The 23,918-nt window shown below is 47.7% G+C and overlaps 1 pseudogene; it reads left to right on the top strand.

Annotated features, from left to right (window-relative positions):
- The window catches only part of LOC119090034 (exportin-2-like), a 115,943-nt pseudogene that overhangs the window by 16,161 nt on the left and 75,864 nt on the right, over positions 1–23,918 (top strand).

Genomic DNA, 23,918 nt, shown 5'->3' with positions numbered 1-23,918 from the left:
TGACCGTCCAGGCAGTCAGAGAGCCCCCAACAGACAAGAAGACTGCCGCCGCCACTTACGATATCTGGGAGGTTGGAGCAAGGAACAAAGATCCTTGCATTCAGTACGCGCCTTCGATCGCCACAGCGCTTGGCCAGCTGGAAAGCAACATCAGATGTTATCACTTAGGATGTCTATTGCGATATTTTACGGTGATGCGCCTGATTTTTAAAATCGTTTCATTCCGATGGCACGAGGAGCGCATCAGCTGCTGCCCAAACAATGAGGTACGCCACCCCGCCTTAACGATAGCCATAACCCCGATCTTCCAGCGCAGGTACGTTGGTTGTGGGGTGCTCCAGCGTCAGACGACTAGCAGCAGCGGCAAAGCAGCAGTCTCTGCTAACCTCCGCGGTCTGTGAGATTCTGTCAGGACGGATGATTCGAAATGCCCTGGCATATTAAGCAGACTCTCTTGAAGGGATAAGGGGTTGCGCGAGCGTCGCTCTTCACATGAGTTCCAATGATGTGGAACATAACATCGATCATGTTCTCGACGGCGCAGCGGCAGTCATCGCTGCTGCTGAAGGGCATGGGAGGCCTCATCACATATTTGTTCGCCCTGTTGTCATTGTCATTCATATTCATTCATTCATGTCATATTTACCGTCGAGAGAATAGATTCCGGACGTTTTATATGTGAGAAAGCTCGGCAGATGAATTCGCAACTTTGGCCCTTTGTGACTCGTATGCGACTAAATTCTTGGGCCTGGTAGTCCTTTTCATGAAACGGTGCCGTTGCTTCGGAATCAGCAGTCCTGGGGTGAAGGGAAGCAGCCGAAATGATAGTGCGGAAAGTCTCTGCCAGTATTTTCTCTTTTTAGAGTAACTGTGAGCAATGTTTGTGATGCAAATAGGCACCAGCACAAAACTGACTCAAACACTAGAGTGAGATACAGTTGAGTGAGCAACACTAAAAGCATTAAAACACGTTCCACTCAAACCGGTTTAAGCTAAAGTGACGGCAGAAAAGCATAAAGCGGCGGCATCTAGTTTTTTGTAGTAAATGTAAGAAGTTTCAGACGGAAGAAAAACGAACTGCGTGCCTACATTTATGAAGAGCATGCTGTTGTATGCATCATGGAGGGATGGATAAAAAAACAAGTATTTGGGACAGGTTCGCTGGGTAAGAACTCAATGGCTATGATTGTAAATCGTACCAACATAAATATTCATAGAGTATTTCTTTGCGTTGAGAAGGTTGTGCATACCACCTTACATGTTGGCGCTGGCTAATCAGCAATGGTAGAATCTGTTTGGCTGGATTTAAATGAGCGTAAATCTAACATAATGAGATTAGGTGTCATACATATATATATATATATATATATATATATATATATATACAGACCACACGGTCAAGCACGTATAAGAGATTCTCTAGTGATTCACTATATACATATATATATATATATATATATATATATATATATATATATATATATCAGCTTTGTGATAGCAAAACTTAACTGCACGGAAGTTTAAGTCTTCCGAAATCTGACAGGAATTCGAATTCAAATTCAGGCGATCTTTGTAGAATGATGCAGTTTTACATCGCCGTGGAGGGTTCATGTTTCAGCTAATTTGCCAACCTGCTTAGGGCTCTTAAGTTCTGTGCCTTGTTCTTACTACTTATCCTGGAGCCCTTCAAAACTTATATGTTTATAGACCTTCTGGAGACAGCAGTCACAACACAGCAAAGGATTCACTGTGTGCTCTTAGAAGAAGGAACCTGTGATTTACACATAAATATATTTTCATCATGATGATTGTGATGAGTATCGGATGCGTTTTAAACAGGTTGACTGGGATGAGCAGTTCATGCACGAATACTTTTTCAAAATGTGAGATGATTTAAAAAACTAGTGCTTGCAGGACAACGCCACTTTATATCGCTGAAAAAGGTTTATGTAGCCAGCGGGTTCGGGTGGTTTGCCCACTGCGTAAGTTGGGGCGTTCGCGATAAGAGAAGTTTATTTAGAAACTGCTGCAGTCTGTAGATGACACGCACCTGATCAGAAGCGTTGAAACTTGTGCGGACTGCACACATCTGCAATGTGGCCTAAATGCTTTGGTGAAATAGTCAAAGGTGCGAGAACTTTTCTTGAATTACCAAAAACGCAATTTTTTTCATTTTGGGAAAAGACATCCTCATTGCCGGTGCTCAGAAAGCAAGAGCGGGTTTTTCACTGCACTTCACCCCCTGCAGCAGGAGGGTGTAGATGTGTCACACGACGGTGGCCGTCCTGCGTAGTCTGTTCAACATTCACGCCGCAGCTCTCGAGTGCTGGCCAGTAATAAATCTCGCTTCTATGGTGGCTCAGTGCGCTGATATATTTTCACCTCGGCGCCCCACAACTTACCCATGCGGCTCACGGAAATGGCCTTTCCTGCAATGGCGTCTCATTTCCTGCATGATGTTAACAATATATGGTGTCCGTTACTGTACCTGACCACTTGAGCAGTTCTTTGATTAGGTATGTTTGCAAAAAGGAGCATTCTGAAAAAACCATGTATCTTTAGTTTCATATCTCTGTTTACCAACACCTAAGAGGTGTGCGAAACAGTTGCTGAAGCATGTGACCTCACTTTTAGCTGCGGACAAAACACGTACTAAATGTAACTGAACACGCATATATGCCGAGGAAATCCACCAAAAACTACGCTGGCCGCAACAGTCGCAAGCGTCACGAAATACACCGATAGGCGGCGAGAGCTTCCACTTGTGTCGGTGGATCTGCTGGGCTCCTTCTAATGTGATGACCAATCCTATCTGTTTCACCAGCTGGAATTCATGGTACTGACCGTGCTCGATTTGCAGATCATTTGGAAAGCAGGCAAAGGCGGATAACGGACGGAAACGCTGTGCTGCCGATCGTTGTATGTGTGCCCACCCAGAATCGAATCATGTGATAACAGCTGTACAATCATGCAAATCAATGTTACGGATGTGCCACCATTTGCAGCTCCATTTGGACACGGTGAGTCAACTTAAACACGCCCAGACGCTGTAGCAACCATCCGACATATCATGACGACGTGACAACATGGTCGCCCTTAGGTTGTGTTGCGGTGGGTCCGCACAACGTCCGGAGGAATTAGACAGAGGCATGGACGCGAACTGAACCGAGTTCAGCATATCAACGTGTATCAAGTAGCATGGAGTCAAATGTTTCTCACACTGGTGAAACACAGCGAATCACTAGAATAGGAACTAGTATGGCTTACAAACACTCATCCTTCCTCACATAGTGCACTTTGTATGTACCCACTAGAGAGGTCTACGTGCCTGCTTGTCTACCCGCGAATGAAAAAGCCAGGCTGAAGGAAAAGGTGGGTGTGCTGCAAACATGCGGCACGCCCTATTTCATCACACAAAGGCAGTGCGCATATGCACCATTTTCAAAAATCACAAAATGCATATCGTATATCTCGCTGGCGTTTCCTTTGCCTGCTTCACAAATCTAACCTCTGCCGTTGACATGAGCTACTGCCGGTGGCGACGGAATCATCGCAATGTAAGGCGCAGGAGCAAACGCGACTAATTCAATCGTGATGTTTTCCTCAATATCTAATGTTTCTGTCTCTCCACTTCCAGGACTCCGCATTTGTCACCGTTTTCGAAATGGCTTGCAGTCCTATTTTTGGGCCCATGTAGTAACATGGTTACTACACCGGGGCGAAAACGCTGCAGGAGAATTGAATGTCTTATTGTTACTAATGTACATCCGCAGTCACACACACGATGCACTTTCCAAAACTACGCTCCTGAAATCGGACGCGGGATGAAATTTGTGTATAGTTGCAAGGCGTTCATGACGAAGCACCGAGTAGTTACCATCTTTTTTTATCTTGGTCCTGTCCCCTACTACTCGGATCCACAAGCAGCATTAGATAACCCGTAGACACCTCGAGCACGACCGCCACGCAAGGTAAATAGAAGCATCTGTCCGCAAATCGTCTTCCTAGAAAATGTAATATTGGACACCGTGGGCCACTGCATGGCTCTCGGTACCATCTGAGTTTTTCTCTTCATGGATGAGAGCATTGAACCTGTGCTAGAATGAGCGGTTGTCGAAGTTGCAATAAGTGAATTCCGATGTAGACTGAAAAATTGCCGCCTGTGTGGGAGATTAGAACAATGCATGTGAACATATGCGTGAACAGCGCGTGAAAATATTCGTGAACAATATGAACATACGCGTGAACAGTGCATATGAAGCGGGGCAGATTCGAGAAGAAAGGAAATGGAGGGATCTAACTATTTGTCCCCATTAATGCACCACTGACGTTCTCCAATTTTTTACGTAAAAAAATAAACTGGATCACGAGCATTCGTTTCATACATGCTACAATGCCATCTCATCAAGGTCGGCTTAGTGGGTTCCGAGATATGAGCAGACTGAGCTGCCACCTCAGGTATTTTAATTAAACCGGCAGATGGTTATAAAGATAAGTTACAATAGGCATTTTCATGCTGACATTGTTAGACTAGGACCTAACCTGGTCATAAGTGTAGGAACTTCTTAGGACGTGAAAGGACTAGCGCCAATTGTGAAACCAATTCTTTCTATGCATCTGAGCAGGGATAACGTTAAACATTCTACAAAGTAGGAGGGCCATGGCACCCTGCCCCCTTCACCTCTGCTCTTACATCCATAAATTGTGTACGAAATCTGAAATGCTCGAAACCTAGGGCAAAAACACTTCATATAGAAAATAGTAAACGCATGCTAGGCAAATGAATTGCTGAAGTGACCGATGCGCACAATTTAGGACACATAAGACTTTTAACCAATTCAGAATCATCACGAAAGTTCGGAACGTACCCTGCGTTTGCATTAACATTTAATGCGACATTGCCCGCAGAATAAATCACCACATTATTTAAGAAGTGAGAAAAGTGCCTTCCCTGTCTCCGACGAAATTTGAAACCGTTTAAATTGATGCCTGGAGCCAAATCTTTTAGAAATGGCAAATTTAATGCAATGCAGCATAACCATCTCGGGAGTTCATTTCCACTTAAGTGCCATTTGCTGGCCATCAAACACCGAATGATGGTTGAGGCTAAAGTAATAAAATTATCAGATAAAGGCATATTCAACATAACCAGCTTAGAGGTGTGTAGTTTCCTATTCACTCAGGGGAGGGCATTGTGCCTCATAACCATGAATGTTGTTTCCTATTTCTATCTATCATTTAAAAAAAAAATGTTTTTCACTCCTCACAATTTTTAGGGTTCAGCCCCTCAAAATAATCTCGAGAAACTGCACCCCTGCTCCCAACTGTGAAAAGGAAGTCCGTCAAATCTGTGGAAGAAAACTGTTTAAGTACATTTCCGAGACAGCCTCAGCCAGTTTTTCATCCTCCTCCATGCCATCCCCCAATCCTTCGTATTTTACAAAACTGCATCCCTGTAGCCCCACATTTACCGATAACATGGTCCTACAAGCGCCTGACAACAATACCACTTTTGGTTTTGTGACGCCATCGTACAGTCAGCTGGAAGCGCAGGCCACCTTCACTTTCTTCGCATGATCATTGCGGGTGCAGAACTCGGGGTTCCTAAAATGATCGCAATCATTTAGAGCAAATCCATACAATACAGGTGTCAGCAGATCCTAGCGACATTTTTGAACACCTCAAGCACCTTCATTTAGCTTTATATGCTATTTGATGAAAATAAAAAACTTTTATCTCACGCCAGTCAGGCGATCAGTGCGCTAAGTCAGCGGTGCAACGGGCAAAGTGAGAGGCCTGCACCAGTGGTGCTCATCCTCTTACCTCAAGTCCGCTGTTCCTCTCAGCAGCAGAAAGCCCCGGATGCATCTGTGACATGTGTCGCTCCAACGTTCTGCATTTACCTCTGAAGCTACAGTTCAGACATCCACAAACAACAATCCTTTAGATCGGTAGGGCTTTTTAACGTTATTTCATTAGAAAGCTGACGATTAGCTACGTTTTTCTAGCCAGTCAGCTTCTCACGACGTGACCAAACCAACATTAGCCCACAGCCTTGCGCTGAACCCTACACACCACCGCATGACGAGCGTTCGAGCCCCATTCGTCGCAAGATGCTGTGGCGAGCCGTGATCCTATGACTTGTACTAAGCCTATTTATTTGGTATTTTATACTTTTTGGTATGTGAAGTGAATCTTGGCTTAAAAGTCTGTGAAAAACACTGATCTGAGGGGTATTGGAAAAACACTGAGTCACCAGTGATCTGTAACCATATAGTAACTGCACTGGTATATGTAACTGCACTAATATAATAAGGTTTGTAGTTTTTCTGGCACCTGCTAAAAACGATCCTGATTAAGGCTTCTATGTTCAGCAATATGCTATGGCTCAACTTGTTCATACAGCGAAACGGCAACGCTTCGACATGTGTTTTACACATGCTCACGCTGCAAGTGTTCACGAGTACAGACCAATACCGAGCTTTGGGTTTCGTCTAGCGAGGATAGTAAGTTGTAATGCGATCTGGTCTGCTGATTTTTTGCAGCTCAGGTACCGGCTGCGTGGGTGGGATGGGGGATAGGGTGGGAAGGGTGAGATTTGTTGACTGGTAGAAATGGTGTTGGCGCGGCGTCCCGATGTTACATGTTGCGTGTGATACTTCATGTTGCGTGTGATACTTCATGTTGCGTGTGATACTTCATGTTGCGTGTGCACTTCGTCAAAAACGTGAAAAGAGAGAACTTGGATAAACAAGAGCAAAACCCCTCGTTGGTGGTCAGGTTTATCAAAATGGCCGGTGATTTTCATCAAAGGGTTTTTGTTTACCCTTCATGCATGTACTTTCTCGCCATTCTACATTTACGATTTCATGAACTATCGCAAAGCAAACTTGAAAATACCAATAAATACACGGCGATGAAACAAAAGCTATTCGATAGCAAGATTTGCCAGCTATCCTGGCATACCTAACGACCATCCATGGGTTTCGCTCATGTTGGTCTGATTTCCGCGCATCCCAGAATTGTTACCAACTTGATCTTTTTCTGGTGACGTCAGGGTGGAAAAGTCTGATGCGTGCTAACGAGTAAGATAGGATCCTCATGCGGCGCGCCACAGTACCACCTCCACCTACCGCGGACTCATCCTGCTTTATTTTCAAGCTGAGTGGCTGGTGTTTTATGCAGCAGTTGACCTGCACTTCTGCTGTTCACGCTTTGTATTGGGTATATTCCAACGCGGCGCTGAGCGTAGCTGTGGCGTCAAACGGATTGTTTTGATTGCTGGAACTGGCATTGGTCGTGAATAAGGCTATAAAACGACAGGCGGCCAGCGAAACTGAGTCGCTGTTTCAAACGCTGCATTTACATGGGCTTCAGACTTCTGCGTTTTCATACAGGTGGTTGGTTGAATAGGTGGATTCCTCGCATGAAGAGATAGTGGCTGCAGAGAGTGTGAGACGGTCCAGCACAGCGTAGCGTCACAAACACATCGCCACATTGACGTGGGGAAGAGCTAGATCCAAATTAATCCCAGGGCTTCATACAAGCTCTAATTGCGAACAAACGCACCACAAGTGTAGAGCACTTTTCTGTCCGAATGAAGGGGAGCAACCCATTAAGCTTAGCATCACCAAGCGTTCCAGGTGGCGTGCGTCTACCGAGAAATAAGGGAGCACTGAGAGATGAGAGAGAAGGACAGGACAGGATAGGCAGGGGCAAAGGAAGGGGACGATGGCGAGAGAGAACAAGAGAAGAGAGAGAGAGGAGAGAGAGAGAGAGAGAGAGAGAGAGAGAGAGAGAGAGATAGAGAGAGAGAGAGAGGAGAGAGAGAGAGAGAGAGAGAGAGAGAGAGAGAGAGAGAGAGAGAGAGAGAGAGAGAGAGAGAGAGAGGAGAGAGAGAGAGGAAGAAGAGAGAGGGGAAAGAGAGAGAGAGAGGGAGGGGAGGGGGGAAGAAGGGGAGGAGAGAGACCGGGAAGGGAGAGGGAGGGAGAGAGGGGAAGGAGGGAAGAGGGGCAAGGGTAGGCCAAGGGCAAGGGAAGAGCAGGATATGAATAGGAAAGGGCAGGGCAGGAACAGGGGCAGGGCAGGGGCAAGGCAAGGGCAAGGGCAAAGGGTAGGGCAAGGGCAAGGGCAAGGATAGGGCAGAGGCAAGGAACAGGGCAGGACAGGGAAGGTAAGGGGATGGAGGGGAGGAGAGGGAAGGGATTAGAAAGGCAAAGAAAGGAAAAGATGGGTGGGAACAGGTGAGAGGATGGCGGAAGCTGACTAGCCTTTCCCTTCCGTATCCTTCCCTTTCTAACACGCTTTCGTGCTGCAGCCCACCCACGTTCTACCGTGTAATGATGTCTTTAAACAATCGTGCGTTGCGGGCACACCAAGGCCACGTCGCACCCCCAGGTCCGTTGCCTCACAGCGGTCCGTCTCGAAATCTGAAGGAAGATCGGCTGAATATCCTCATGGCTTGGCAGCCCGTCTGATCGTAGAGGATGACAAGCACCTTCGAACAAGAAAATCTGGACGCTCAACGTCGTGATGAATCAGGGACGTTTGCGTCGCGGCCGTTTTGACGGCGGCCGTATGCACGGCCGAGAGCGGGCCTGGCCGGCGCTAGGGCTGCCCCTAAATCGTGCGCCGCTCCAATCTTGCCGACGTGCCGCGGCCGACCGCTGACCGCCGCCCCCGCGCCGACCGGTCGACCAATGAGCACGCGCCGCCGGGTCAGGCGGCCGGCCGGCCCGGTCAAAAGCCCGTCGCCGGCCATGTGTCCCTTCAGTGGCGGATCGGAGGCAGGCGGCAGGAGGTCCGCAGCAGCTCTCGTCACCTGCTGTGTGGCTCCACCGGTGCTGGCCAGCGCTTCAGAGGGTCTCACCTCGGCTGCAAGGCGCCTCCACGCAACGGACAGGTGGGTACGAGAACGGAACTGGCGGCATTCGACGGCGCGCAAAGTGTGCCACACCAGCACCAGCAGCTGAGCGCTGGCCGAGGGCGACGGATGTGGGAATGCCAGGTAGTGCTCCCGCAGTGCAACCAGTCTGAACAGAGAGTTACTCAGTTGTTTCCTTGTGCTAAAATTTGATGGCTAAATTTTGGACATAGCGAAGTATCACAATTATTTTCGTTAAAAGCGCCATCGCCGGTATCCAACTGAGCGAACAGTCGTTTCAAATCGCGTTCGGCCGGTCAGTCTTTTAATAGACAGGTACGTGGCTTATTTGGATAGGGTCTCGTGAGAGCTCTAGGCTAGGTACTAGGTAAGCATTAAGTACCAGATTCTATTAGATAAGATAACCATCTATTAAAAATTTGGGGCATATTAGATGATGCCTTGCCTCGCCATTACACGAAAATACTATGCCTGGCCCCTTCAGCTGCACTGCCTTTTCTTTGGGGGAGTCCACGACAGCAAAGCAAGTAACCGCGCTCCGTGTGCGACATTCTACGCCCCGTGCGCGATGCACTACGCATTCTGGACGGCGTCAGCAATTTACTCCCAGAAAATGTTGCGCTCCATGGGACAGACGAAGTTCGCGACAGAGGGCGCGGCTCGTCTGAGGTTAGTTCGTTCCTTTGTCTCCCTTATACGCTGGCTGCTAGTATGAGGCTTTTCTCCTGGAGAGGGTCCCTCCAATTACTCTAGCCTTCTCGCATTCGTGCACAAGTGCCCTGTGCGTTCAGTGCGTTAGGCGGCACCCAAGACGTTTTCTCAGGGTTGGTATGTGGATGTATGTTTCGATGAATTACCTTCTTTTTTACTGGTAACCTACCTGTTCATTATTGGAATACGGCTGTTTCTCCAACATCACATAACAGTAGTAATAGGAAATGGCGTAGCAGCAAAAGGATGTACCCAAAACTGTAAGTTGCACCGACAGCATTTTTGAAAAATTTTGTTTCAGCGTTTGTGATCTTTTGCGGAGCACCTCGTGCCTGTGGCCCTCTTCCAGGTCAAAAGTCCAGGTGGGTCCAGAGTGCCCACAGAGCCTAGATACCTGTTCTAAACAAAAGGTCACACGCTCATTTAAGGTCAGTGACATTGTGTGACATTTCGAAGGTTATAGTAACCAAAATCATACAAGACTGCTTTGAGTCTTGCATATGAATAAGCGACAAAGATTACGCTAGGCAGTATGTCCCTAAAACAAACAAAAAATGTTAACCCGTCATTTTATGTCAATGACATGTTCCGACCTTTAAGAAGTTCATGGCAGATGAATAATGTGATACCTGATGCAAATAGATTCGAAATGACCACCAGAATCTTCCCATACAGCAGACCACAAAGTAATAAAACAGGTCGGTCTTGACCCTGGTCTAACTTCCATACATGTCCTATGTCAATGGAATTTGTTCATTCAGTTGTTGTGTTGCCTAAGAAAGTATTTCAGAGATGTATGAGTTCGTTTAACACTCCGTTGTTGCATCAGATTGAACGATTCTCTAGAAATTGACTCCGCTGAACTCATAGCCTGATGTTAACTTGCCGTAGATCAGCGACCTTACAAGGTACTTCTAGCTCTGTGATACCAAGCGATCCGCTATTCAGTTGTCTACAATACGCAACACTTGGCACGCCTGTCCCGCGCCGTTCGGAAACCGTTCCGAAAAATCTTCTGGGAGTAAAATTGACCCCCACCCGAGCGCATGTTAACCGGTGCATGTGGACTGCTGCTTGTTTTGTACTTCATAGTACGTCATTGAACTTGATGATACATGTTTGTTACGTTTTTTGCGACGTGTTTGCGTCCTTTCTTAGCTCATGTTTACGATGAAATGGACCACGAAGATGCGAATCACTGGAGCCAGTTGTTGGAACTGAACCCTGCCCCAACCGGCCACCCACCCTCGCTGGGCTGTAGTAGGTGTCTATACTGCTGCCTACATATTCACTGAAGTGAGTTCTGGTGCGATCCTAATAAACATCAATGTATTAAGATATTGAGACACTGAAATCTTACTCGAACTGCCCAGTTTTTTTTCTTAGCGGACTTACAAAGCTATACGCAACAGGGACAGTCCAGGGGATTGAAACATCTCCATTTTTGTTCAGGGGTCAAGTTGTCGAACGATACACTTTGTCAAAAACTTTACAGACGTGATAGCACTGGTGATGAACACTTGTCTCGCCAAATCTGAAGCCTGGCGAACGGCGTCGATGAGTGGAGCCCAGGCGCGGCAGGCGAAGTCGATCACGGCTAGAGGAGAGGTGCTGAGCAAAAGTTCACCCCAGAACAGAAACCACGGCGACTGGACTGTCGTCGAAATAGCACAGACGAAAGAGACGCTAAATGGGGCTTGTACTCATATGTTGCTCCGGCATTTGGTACACAGCAGTCAGTTGCAATAGGTGAATGTGTTACATATTCTTGGAACCGCGTATTGGATCTCACATCGCTGGAGTATCACCGACTAGGCGCAACTTCGCAAGACGTGAAAACCCCATCCTATTAGAGGTGGAAGTTGATTTTGCTCCCCGTCTGTTTTTCCCGCGCTTCCCCGAAACGGTGAAAAGAGGGTTGTTTATATGTTCTAAACTTCCCTTAAGGAGAATGTTTCACCTTTCAAGGTTTTAAGCAAACACCAGACATGATAGAACAAGCTCACTTACATTGATTGATCTGCTTTTAAGTAGAAAATGCTGCTCTGAACAACACAGTGTCTCTGTTAAGTAAATATGCTCCTCGATACGTCATTGTTTGATTACGTTATCGTGCCTTACACAACATTGATTGAGAGCCAACTGTCAGTCGTTATACTGGAAATCGCGCTGGCGAACGCCAGATTTGAACGACCCGATCATCACATTTTTCTTGGTCTTGATAAGCCATGCGGTCTTGGTCACCGCATAGTTTATGGAGTGACGGAATTTGAACGACGTTATAATGGTGCTATGGATGCCAAGGTGGCCTTTAAACACTTTCCCGAAAAGACTCTCCCTCTCCGCGGGTGTGAACTGCACCGAAAGGTCTTCAATGTGGCTGTTTCAGTTAAAAACACCATATAAATGTAGAACGCTCCCTTTCACATACTTTCTACGTCTGCTGTCAACTTTCAAAGCCATGACAGACGCAAGGGCGGTTTTGGGGCCCGCTTTTGGGGGGGACGTCCAGTGATATTTGACGATCACACCATTATGATGATCTCCCTAAGATTATGCGCACTGCCTTGCGTTCCCAGGAGCAACAGATGCTTACATTGAGTAAGGCAACTGTAACATGAGTATGATAATTGCGGTATAGCAAGAGGGTCGCAAAGACGGGCCCAGGGCTCGAAAAAGTATTGGTTGGCAAAGATCAGTGCAGGTGGATAAGACTGTTTCTCGGGATTTATATGCAACGTTTTGCTCCTCTGTCAATATTCACGAAAAGAAACGAATAAATTCCGCCACAGAGATGAAGAACATAGTCACGAACACCGGGCCTACTGTCCACTGCCATGGCAGCTGACGGAGAAAAGAATATCAACTGCCGCACGATGAAAGGGGTGGGGCACAATCGGCCTCCGCGTGCGCCGAATAATGTTACCAGGGAGTCCGGCCGGCGTACTTCTTCGTGTTATTTTCTCTGGAGGTGCAGCTGGGCTATCATAATCCAGATCGATTGCCACAATGCGGAAAGCACAAACTGCTTTCTCATCATTCTGTGTATGATCTTTTAGAGGATTATACGGCGAACTGAATTAATTTATTATGTGTGTGAAAGCATTCGGCTTAAAACTTATCGTTAGTTTGATCCAACTTACGATTTTCGAGACATAACTACAATATTTTAAAAAAACCGGCGATGGGGGAAAATTTTAAGCCACTTGTAAGTTCTATAAAATCGATGCGAATTAACAGCTCGTAGATGCCATTAAAAGGTCGTAGTTTGTGGATTATCATCCAGATTGGTCGTTTTCAAGAATGGCTACGGTGCAAAACTGCCTAAAACGTTTTAAAAATTTCAGCGGTCATTTCTTAGCCACACACCTTTTATCAGCGGTTTTCGGATAGAACTGTTCCGCATATATTTAAAAGCGTGTTTGTAAAGACGGATAACTTGACGAAACTACGGCTGGCTGGCGATAAGCAAGGTCATGTATTTATGGACAGGCATGATGCCAGGTCTCTTCCTACCAAAAGTTTTCAAAACGTAAAATAGCATTCGTTGCCATCTCTGACGCAAATGCGACAAAACAAGCTCCTCTTTCCTTGCAGCGTCCCTGTTAATAGGCATGCGGTGATTACAGAGCTCACTTACAGCACTCATAGAGCTTGCAGGGCTTTTCATCTTTACATAGTTCAAGATGAATGATCCTAGAATGAAATGATCCTTAGAGCCCGTCCTGCTCCACGCTGCAACGATGTGCAACGCAATGGCTCAGCCAGCATCCAACACCTAGAGCCAATTCACATTGCTGATTGCCAGACCTAATAGTTTTCTAGACTTTGGCTGAACTAAAAGCATTGGCTGAAGAGATATGTAAAAATAGTCCCGTTTAATATAAAATCGTGTTCTTAGTTGGATACACGTGGGATACTTATTGCATGTTAAAGGCGTTGCAAGAAAACAATATTTTCCTTCTCAGATTGTACCGCTTATACTAAAACTTCATAGAAACATTGAAAAAACTGAATGCTTTCACTGCATTAATCCACCGTAAAAAGGCTATCATAATTTTTGCCTGTAAAACTGGCTTAGTAGCATCGTGGCCTTATCTCACATGCATTGCCTCGATCTGATCGCATTGGTGTTTTTTACCTCTTCATATTGTTCTGCCAGAATGCTTACCGTGCTTCTCGCAGGCATGGTACGCATGTCCATCTCATACATTACCCATGAATCAGCAGTCACCTTCGCACGGTGTAAGTAATACCATGCATCCCGTACGCCCCACGGTATCCAGCATGCAGGCGTACTCTCACACACAAGCGATCTACATGTCTAAACACAGTGGGTTTTATTCAGGCTACGCTGCAACGATCTTCTGCGAACCGGTGGTCAGCGTGCAGTGCAGCAGTCTGCCATGTAAATGCATTTGCGGACGATGAAGGTCCTCACTGCGTTGATGTGCTATATTCTGGGTATTTGAGAGATGATTGCCCATTGGTGTGTAGGGGTGCTTGTATCCTGGGTTTCATTTTGTCGCGTTTTGCTCGCGTTCCGGAGATGTTGAGGCATAAACAGAAGATAACTGAGACACAGCTTGGCCAATCCGTCGCTCTGTCCTCCGTCGTGCCGGACAGCCGGCAGAAACAACAGACGTGACGCGCTGTCCTGAGATGCGCATGCTACCTTAAATATATAATGCATAAGCCGGAGCACCCTGGCAGGTTATACCGCAATGAATATATGCGAGACGCAACGACACTGGGCATACCTACGGAGAGCCATTCCACAAACATCCAGGCTGACCCAAAAAGACGCCGTCAGCGTCACAGTCATCCGCCAATGCATGGATGAGGCGGACCGCAAAACTGGGGATCCACGCTGATCAGAAAAAGAAAACATTAGCACCCAACATGCAGCCAACTTCTTGGCTTGTGCTCAACCTCGGAGTCCGCATGCCTGGCTCACAAGCGTTCGCATGTCCCAATATCCTTAAAAGCCTTCCGTGCTTAGATCCGTAGATTGCTGGTGTTATGAGTGAAAATATTTATGTATGATAAGATGAGATGTATGTCATGATTTTGTCATAGGACCGAAGTATGATGGTTGTGTTACACGATGGGCTAGGCTCTAGGCCATATATTATGTAGTTATGCGATGCCGTGCAATGCCTGCGGTGAGATGTCGCGATCGAGCCTGGTCCGCCGGCTTTGTTTTGCCGCTGAGGCAATATTCTCTTTAGGAAGGTGGGAAGCAAATTAGGTGTGATGGATGTTTTTTCGTCAAAAAGCAACAGAATTATGGACACGTATCCAGGCAAAGTTCGTTACTGGTGATCTCTCCGGTTACGACCAAATTGCACTTGGAAGCGTTGATGGCTATAGGCTTAAGATATTCTGCATCTCATTATGAACTTTTAAATGTCGAATATAATGCTACCATCTAACCGGCTCGTCATAAGCTGCTCACATCTGCTCTCCGTTTTAGCAATAAACGATATTGTTAACTTGGATTTCCTTATGAAAAACACCGGGCGCGCAAACCTATTACGGAAATGACATTTATCCGTCAGTAATGATTCCAATCGGAGCGGGTATTTTAAGTGGCATGACCTTAGTTCCATTTTTATCCAGCAATCTAGATGCAATTTCCGGACTGTTTACACAACTGCGGTGATAATGTTCTTGCTCCTCAAAGGTCAGCCGTCAATGACTCTTAACGACAGTGTCGGTGAAGCGGGGGATGAAAGACGCGACCGAATTCTACTTTTGCTCTCGTCGACCAATCAGAGAAAGACGTTGCGAGCGCGTAAGCCAACGCGTCGTGCCGGCGGGACACGTGGGGTATGCTGACATTTTAATTAATGTCCAGGGGAGGGTATAAGATATGTGAAGACGTTGCAAAGCAGAAAGAGCAGCCCTAAACAGGAATTAAATCCCGATTAATAAATTTCCGATGTTTCTGGCAAACCAGGGCGAGTGTAATAATATCAGCACGCGTGTTCCCAGAAAAATGCCTGTTCCCAGCGACACCCGTGTCACGCGTGTTCTGCGTGACGCGATCTACGGGGAGGGGAAATCCCTCTTGGCTGGGATCGTCGCGCGTGACGCAGAAGACGATACGTCACTGGATACCGCCGCGCCTCTGCCCCCAGTCTAGATTCAGTGCTTCATGTGTCGCCGTGGGGTGAGGTAGACTGGTTCATGCTGATACCGTACGGGTAATAATGCCGAAACTATTGCGAGTAAACGGTACAAAGCAAAAACGGTTGCTACCGTTTAACGTTGCTTGTGTCGACTGCTTCGGCTTGAATTGCGAGAGACACTAATCTGCAAATGGATAACGCTAAATCATACCCAACTCGCGCGAATAGACTATGTTTGCTTCGACCACATGTAGAGCAAGTAACTTGAACCCCGGCCAAGTTCTCCTTTCTAAGAATTCGTGCAATCTACTCATTTCTAGTTTGTCAGCAGAGCAGAGATAGATGCTGGAATAGGCTCTCCAGGAGCACATTTCCCAAGCGTTGACCGTCGAGATCACTCAGGGTCCACACATTCTTTCTGCAAGTTTGACAACTATGAGAGTCACTGAGCTTTCTAAGCGGAGCAGGCCCAATGACGTGGTGCACAAGTCGTAGATGTGTTGCTGTTATTGCCATGGTTGTAGCGTTATGGACAAAGGCCATGCATACAACTCTTGTAGTTCCTCATACTACGCTCGAGTGTTTTTCGTGCCTTGAAAGCTCTCTGATATGAAGTTTTCCGTATGTTGTAAGCCATCTTATGTGCATACCGATATACGACGCATGAGTATAGCGCTTCTATTTGAACTGGGCATTAAAGGAAGGTAAGGATAATTGTGAGCTGTGAGGGAGGGGAAATGATATTCGATACAAAAAGTCTCACGCACGCACCTCACATGCGCACTCCACTATTTTAATTTCCCTCTTGGTCATTTATGCTAAAACAGAAATATTAGCTATTAGTTGATGCACATGCGTAAGTTAAAAATGTACTTCAAATTATTACTTCTCAACTGATCCTCAAACGCATGCCTGCAGCCGGAGCCATGCCTATCAACTGTCACGTGCACAGCGCATTTTCAACTCTCCCTGTGCCAGCAGACTGACTTTTCTGGCATGATGGGTGGTTCTGGAATGCAAATCTCCGTGATTGATCTTTAGAGCGCCTCATTTGTCATCCACATGACCGACCACCGAAGGCTGAGGGGTGAAAAATACCACCTTGGAAACGCGTAATGATTGATAACCTGGATGCCTCACCGGTATCGAGCTCGCCAAAGGATTTCCAACTATCATTGTGGGCCACGAATGGCTTAGAGTAAGCAAGTTTTACATGTTACATTATGTGGCTCATGTGTGCAGGCAAAGTACACTTGAATACATCCATAGCAATGAATCCTTATGGCATAGGCGGATGTGCGGGAGCTGGCTGGAAAAGTCCCCGATGCAGAAGCATTTTAACAAATAGCTCAGAACGCAACGCAATATTGGTTTATCATTTAGCTTTCATGGATAGATTTCTGGGACCCACGCTAAGCATTACCCGTTGCGTGAGACTTGACGTCACCATTCGGTCGTGGAATTCCACGTCATCGACAGAATTTTGTGGTCAGAAGTCTAAAAAAGTCTCCGATGTTTGGCGCGGCCCGTCCGACCTCTGACGTAACCTGACCTTTACCACAACCGGCGCCACCGGTCGCAGGCCATCCTAGTCGGGGAAATAGCCGAACACTTGCAACGTCCGAATCCACCTCGGCCCGGAGGTGAAGTTGAATGCGGACATTCTGACCAAATGAGCAGGCGGGTCGGACAATGTCTCGAGGAGTTAAATGGCGTTAGTCGAGCAGAAATAGTGTTATCGCTACAATGCTGGATGTGTACTTACATATAATGACCGCATATTATTTGTTCGACAAGCTTCGTTGGACATTATAGTCATTTTCATTCATGCAAGGCACCGTTGCATCCGACCAGGGCCATGAGCAGCTGCATTGCTCCTATTGCAGCAGGGATTGCTGCTTTGCCCCCCCCACCCCCCACACCCCATTGAAAACTCAACCGGGTACACCGGCGAGTGCAAATAACTCGGGTAAAAACACCGTCTATAAGTCCGATATGTATTAATCCTCCAAAGTTCTTCACCAACAGCATTTGTTTAACGTCCAACCCACAACGAAAGACCTACCACTTCAGGCATACGCATTACGCACCTTCAATATCCGTGGACATCTCACTAATCCCGCACAAAACAAGTTTTCTATAAGGCCTCCGGGCCACTTCTTGTCAACAGCCATCTGACCGACTCGGTCACCCAAACCGAGGTCGGGCTGGAGAAGCTGGATAATGTCTGGCGTCCTTCAATTCCTTCTGTAAAACTGGAATATCTTTGGGCATGATTGGGAAATGAGCTGTATTTGTAATGTCCCAATTCGTGCGCAGGGATAGAAAATGGCATCTTTGCGTTTGTCGGCTGGAGTGTTTGAACTATTTTAGGAATATTTTTTAACCCTAAACAAATTATATAATGTTAGAGGGCTCATTGCCTCCTCCCCCTGATATCTGGAGAACTACTTGGCCGATGATCAAAAAGGAGACAAAGATTGATTTCTCTCGGGAAGATCAACGTTCAGACATAGCCTCTTATACATATTAAATTGAGTAAAGGGAGTAAAACATCCTTCGGTCCGCCACTGGAACCTCCACGGCTCATGCCACTTATCCTTAACCCTGAAGCGATGCGTTGCAAAGCATGCATAGGAGGATTGGAAGATTTCGGAGAACCTGCTCCGAACCGTTTCGGAAAAAAAGCAACAACAAAAAACCCAAGGGAAGGACGAGATTATTCCGTCCCCTTTACCAATCAGATAAGCTTCATGGACCTTCCAAAATATTTTTCTTCAGACCCTTCATAAATTGTAGAACTATATTCTATTAATGGCCGCTCAACATGCGGGTTTATGAATTGCCACTCGAGAAGCTGACTGTGCTCTGCAATGTTGAAAGACGAGATAGGTAGATTTTGCAAATAACGGCAGAAAGTCTTCTTTCTTTGAAAGAAATTAGCCCATCCTACCAAACCTAACGTGCCTATAATGGCACAGGTAACACCTGATTTATTTGGTGCTCTGTGATGGCGCCTGCTCGTTACAACGCTACTCTTCCTCCATCACACGGCTTGCACATTATAAAAAACTCCTCAACCAACAAACGGTACCAGCCGTGAACTACGTTAGGACGTCGTCTCCGTCACTGCCCGGCTCCCTCCTGCTGCAGAGCACACCCCGGCGCTCTCAGACCGCGGTGAGCGCGACGCTGGTCCTGGCCTAGTGGGCACCCGTCCCACCTTGGGATGCGAGCGGTGTGATGGCGCCAGTGGCGCTGGTCTGGTGCAGACACGCGGCAACCGCGCCGTCACTGCAGCGCGATACGCGTGTCGCTGGTGCTAGTGATGGTGGCTGGTGCTGGTGTGGTTTGATCCGATACTGGCTCTGGCGGGGTGCGCGGCATCTCACGCCGTCTCTGCCGCAGGATGCGCGTCTCATGGTGCTTCTGCCTTGCGACGCTGCTGGTCGTCATGCTGGCTGCACCCATCGTCTGCCGGACCGGCATTCCGACCGGCCATAACGTGGCGCACGGCTTCGGCAAGCGGGGACGCTGGACCCCGCTCGCTCGCGCGCAACGCGTGAGTCTCGTCCGTCGGACGCAGGAACCAGGCGGTCGGCCGCACGCTAAGAACAGGGAGGGGAGGGGGGGGGGGGGGGGCAGGCAACAGCTAGGACCGAGAGGGGAGCAAGCTGTGCTGGGTCGAATCGAGGTTACTTTGTGCTGAGTTTGTTAGTAAAAGGTTGATGTTGGCCAGGTTTAGTCTCTGCTGCATGGCTGTGTATCGTAGGTCTTTTGTCAGCTAATCCAATTTTTCCAAGTCGTTTCTGAGAAGATAGGCAAAAGCCCAAAGCGTTATTGCTAGACTGTGTTGCAGGAATACGGTTCCATGTCCCTCGCACAGCATTGTTTTCGGACTGGAGTCCCCTCAGACAGATGTTCACCGAGCTGTCGTCCCGCCTCCACCCAAGTAGTTTCCGTTTGCCACCGATGTTTGCCGACTGGTCTGGCCGCCTCTCCCTGATGACATTTCATTCAGCTGGAGGAGACATCACTACCATCACGAACCGCCGTCACTCACGGAACCGTTGTGCCGCCCCGCCCCAGAGTCCTGGACGTTCGGCGGCGACGGATGGACGCCGATGCGGGACCGTACTACAGCGCCTACGAAGTGCCATTTGCCGATGCGGACGAGCCTGCCGACAGCTTCTGATGTCGCGGGCTCCGGCTGCCCTGTGTCTACCATCTGCCGCCTGCTGGCGCTGACCGAACTCGATCTTCCCGTCCACCTAAGGCTCGGTGGTCCGATGTGAACTATATATGAACACCCCGAGAAAAGCTGACTTATCGAGGCGTGGATGCGACTCTGGAGCCGTTGTTCGCGGCTTTTGGCTTCGGTCTGTGCGGGAGCGAGCCAGACTACCCTCCGTTGCCCAAAGTTTGCTTTGCAGTTTGTTATGTAATGATGATAGTCTGTTGCTGTTGAGAGTCCTCGTGCCAAATGCATACAAAGACCCAATCTCATATACCTCAATGTGTTTGTACGTTTGAGCAGCATGAGATCAGGGACAAAATATACTATGCTCCTTTATGAGTTCTTTGCAGGTGCAGCTACATACATGATCAACGCATTTAGTCATTGCCGCCTGGAGCCTTTCAAATTGCAAACACACCTAATCCTGAATGAGATTAACAAACAACCAACAGTGCATCTAATATATTCAATCCATGTTACAAACCTTGTTCCAAACTTGCGTTTTGAGGTTCGTGTGGTTCCCGTTCACACATCGCTGTGGCGTTCTCGACTGGCCATGCACGGTCCGTGATTAGGCGGGCTTGATCCGAAGCGGCACCTGCGTGTCACGCGAAGTCCGCGTGTTTCATCAGGCTGAGAAGCACCGGGTGACACGCGCTGGTGTCTGAGCTCAATGGTGGCCCGCCGAGCACCGCCACGCCAATCTGCGGATCTGATCTTTAACGTGGCTCGGGCTCGGGAATATCCCGTCTGGAGAAAGTGTGCCCACTTGTATGGAGCTACAGCGCATGCCCACACAGCGCTTCCTCGCCCGATGATCCATGCCCCGTAACAGGATTATGGTCAGGGGGAGTAGCCAGACATCAAAAGAATTGCAGGATAGGTGACGTGCTCATGCCATTGGGAGCGAGGCCACGAAACGAAGAGTCCTATATCAACCATGATGAAACCTTGTGCTGGAGCGGCCCGGCGCAAGGCCAGTGTCACCGCGGGCAGTTGGGGACGGACTACCCCTCCGCTAGAACAAAGCGGTGGGGTAAAAGCACGTCTTGCCTCCGCTCTTGAATTTAGCCAACAAAAGCATATATGTGGCATAATTTTTTCAGTGGGCTAGAATCACTTTTATGGAAGGTTGGGAGGGAAAAACAAAAGCTAAAGGAAAATTGCTGAACGCTTTTGTACATGAATTAACACGCGCCCGGGTGGCCGGCTGGACACCTTTCGCTCGGGTGGGGGTCAATTTGACCCCCCTTGAGATCTCGGGCACTAAGAAAGCTAGATACACCAAATTTACAGGGTATGTTGACTGTACGTGAACTCAATTAGGGCAAAGTTTGAAGTTCCTAGATCATGATTTGGGTCAAACAAGGTCAAACAAGGTCAAATTCCAGGTTGGTCTCCAAAGTGCCCCCAGAACCTAGATAACTCTTTCTAAGCAAAAGGTCACATGCTTATTTAAGGTCAGTGACCTTGTTTGATCTCTTATAGGCCATGATGATCAAAATCATGCAAGACCGCCCTGAGTTTTGCATTTGAATAAGCGACAAAGACTACGCCAGGTAGTATGTTTCTAAAACAAAATGTTGACCTGGGTCATTCCAGGTCAATGACCTGTTCTAACATCTAAGAGATCCGTGGAATATGTATAATGCGGCTCCTGCTATCAATAGATACGAAATGAGCACCAGAAACTATCCCATGGAGCAAGCCCTCTAGAGTAATAAAACAGGTTGTTTTTGACATTGATCCGACCTTCACAACTGACCTCAAGTCAACATAATTTGCTCACTGAATATTTGTGTTGCATAAGAAAGCATCGCAGAGCTGCATGGCTTCGTCTAACACTCTATCGTTGAATCGGATTGAACGGTTCCCTTGGAATTGACTTCGCTGAAACCATGGCTGAATTTGACCTGCCACAGGTCCGCGGCCTTACAAGGTACATCTATTTTTTATACCAAACGATCCGCTATTCAATTGTCTATAGCTATGCAAAATTTGGCGCGCCTACACCGCGCCGTTTGTAAACCATTCCGGAACAACCTTCCGGGGGGTCAATTTGACCCCCACCCACCCGAGCTCGTGTTAATGTCTCTGTGCGATCAAGAGTGTCTGGACGCGTAAACAAAAATGGGCCCGACCGGAGCGAAAGGTTCACCGCAAATGGGATCGAGGGGAAATAGGCCTAGATCAATATAGAGGGGCCCGTGGGTATCGAGTGCCTCTGTACGTTACCTGACGTGGGTCCAGCAACAGCACAAAGCCCTCCGAGCAGGTGGAAAGAACCTGAGACCAATCTGGAAACCCCGTGAGCAACCGAGCGTACCGCGGCATATGGGGCCCCGGCAATAGGCTGTAGAGCCTTTCGGGCGAATGGAAAGAATCTGTGGAGAGCTCCTGGTCGATCAAGTTATAGTCATAGTCGATCATAAGCATGTTACCAGATAGTGTCTCAATAGTGGCGTAGGGTTCCCCGAGAAATTACAAAGAAATCAGGGCAACGTGGAAGGCTTCCTAGCGATGAGCCTAAGAAAGTGGGCATAAAGGGCCCCCGGCAACGGCGTGGGGCCTGTTGACAGCGTAATGAGCCTCAAATTGTCCTTAATTACCATCCTTTCAATCAGCGAAGCATTATCTTTGCTCCCGGGCTCTTCGCTTTCGCTTGCGATCTTGGTCGTCTGGAAGCCCAGAGACACCCAATTAAGTTGAGTTTTGAGTCAGAAACCTGCGTCCCTTCGGCTGGTTATGAGCGCTTTCGGAGTTTATAGACCCCTTTGGCGCACAAAGGGCGGAACATGACGCCGTGCTCCCACCCTCTCTGGATCAGCCATTGGCCCGAACAGCTCGACAGGTGGGCCAGGCGAGAGCATGGGTCCGTTTATTCAAATGAAAAGTACCCGAGATACAATGTAGACGGTGTGAACGACCGAGTGTGCCCGAGCGGGCCGACAGATGGGGCCCTCGATAAAACGTAGAGACATAAAAACCAAAAGGAGGTACCTAAGACGGAATGCGGAGGTCCCTCGAATGATCAAGTGTGCCCGAACATCGTAAACACAGGGCCCGACAAGAGCGTTGGATCCTCCAAGCAGGCTTGTGTTCGACTCCATATGAATCATGAATCGATTCATGAGTCAATTGCTTTACGGTAAGTCGTGAGCTGAATCGCTTTTCTAGAAAAAATGTCGCTTTGAATCATAAGCTGGATGACGTTCTTCGTAAACGTCATGAGTTGAATCATGGGTTCAGCATTACTAACAATGTTGTATCGGTGAGTAATATGGCTCAAATAAACATGGTAACATGAGGAAACACAGCACACCGCAGACAACTTAACAAACTATTTCGGGGCGTTAAAACGACAGTATGCGGCACTACTTAAAAGGCTTTTTGATAAAAAATGAGCTTAAAGTAATATTGCAATTCCTAAGCAGCGAGCACAATGTTGTCTATCCTGAACTTAAGTTTGCCAAATCTCAGCCAGAAACCAGAGGACATTACATGGTACAAGCATTCCACTTTCTGATATCCTACCCTAAAAATAAGTGATAGATTGTCCGCCACCAATAAAACTGAACGGGAGCTTCACCGGTACGTTGTGCCACTGGACGCGGCTTACCGGTGCCCTGGCGAATACTGGAAAGTGCGGTGTGTTGCGCGTCGGTACCGATGATGCGTGAGACCCCGGCCACCACCCCCTGGAAACTCGGTGCGATTCGAAAAACCACCACGCCGAGCTGATTAGGATTCTGGTGGCCACCTACTGACGGGTGGGTTTTCATCACCAGGCGAAGCCGCACGAGGCACGCCTGCACAGGAATAGGATCCGGCAAAAAATCACTAAAACGTGCTGTTCAGGGCATTAGACCAGCTGCTGGCGCCGATGTTCTGTCATTCATTCGTCTGTTGGCGCATCAAGCAGATACCATTTTCTTCAGTTCTCACACCTCTG

The sequence above is a fragment of the Pollicipes pollicipes genome, unplaced genomic scaffold, assembly GCF_011947565.3.
Source record: "Pollicipes pollicipes isolate AB1234 unplaced genomic scaffold, Ppol_2.1 Scaffold_3087;HRSCAF=3621_pilon_pilon_pilon, whole genome shotgun sequence".
NCBI lineage: Eukaryota > Metazoa > Arthropoda > Thecostraca > Pollicipedomorpha > Pollicipedidae > Pollicipes > Pollicipes pollicipes.
Note: the sequence above shows the minus strand (reverse complement) of the source record. Positions and strands in the feature narration are given on the sequence as shown.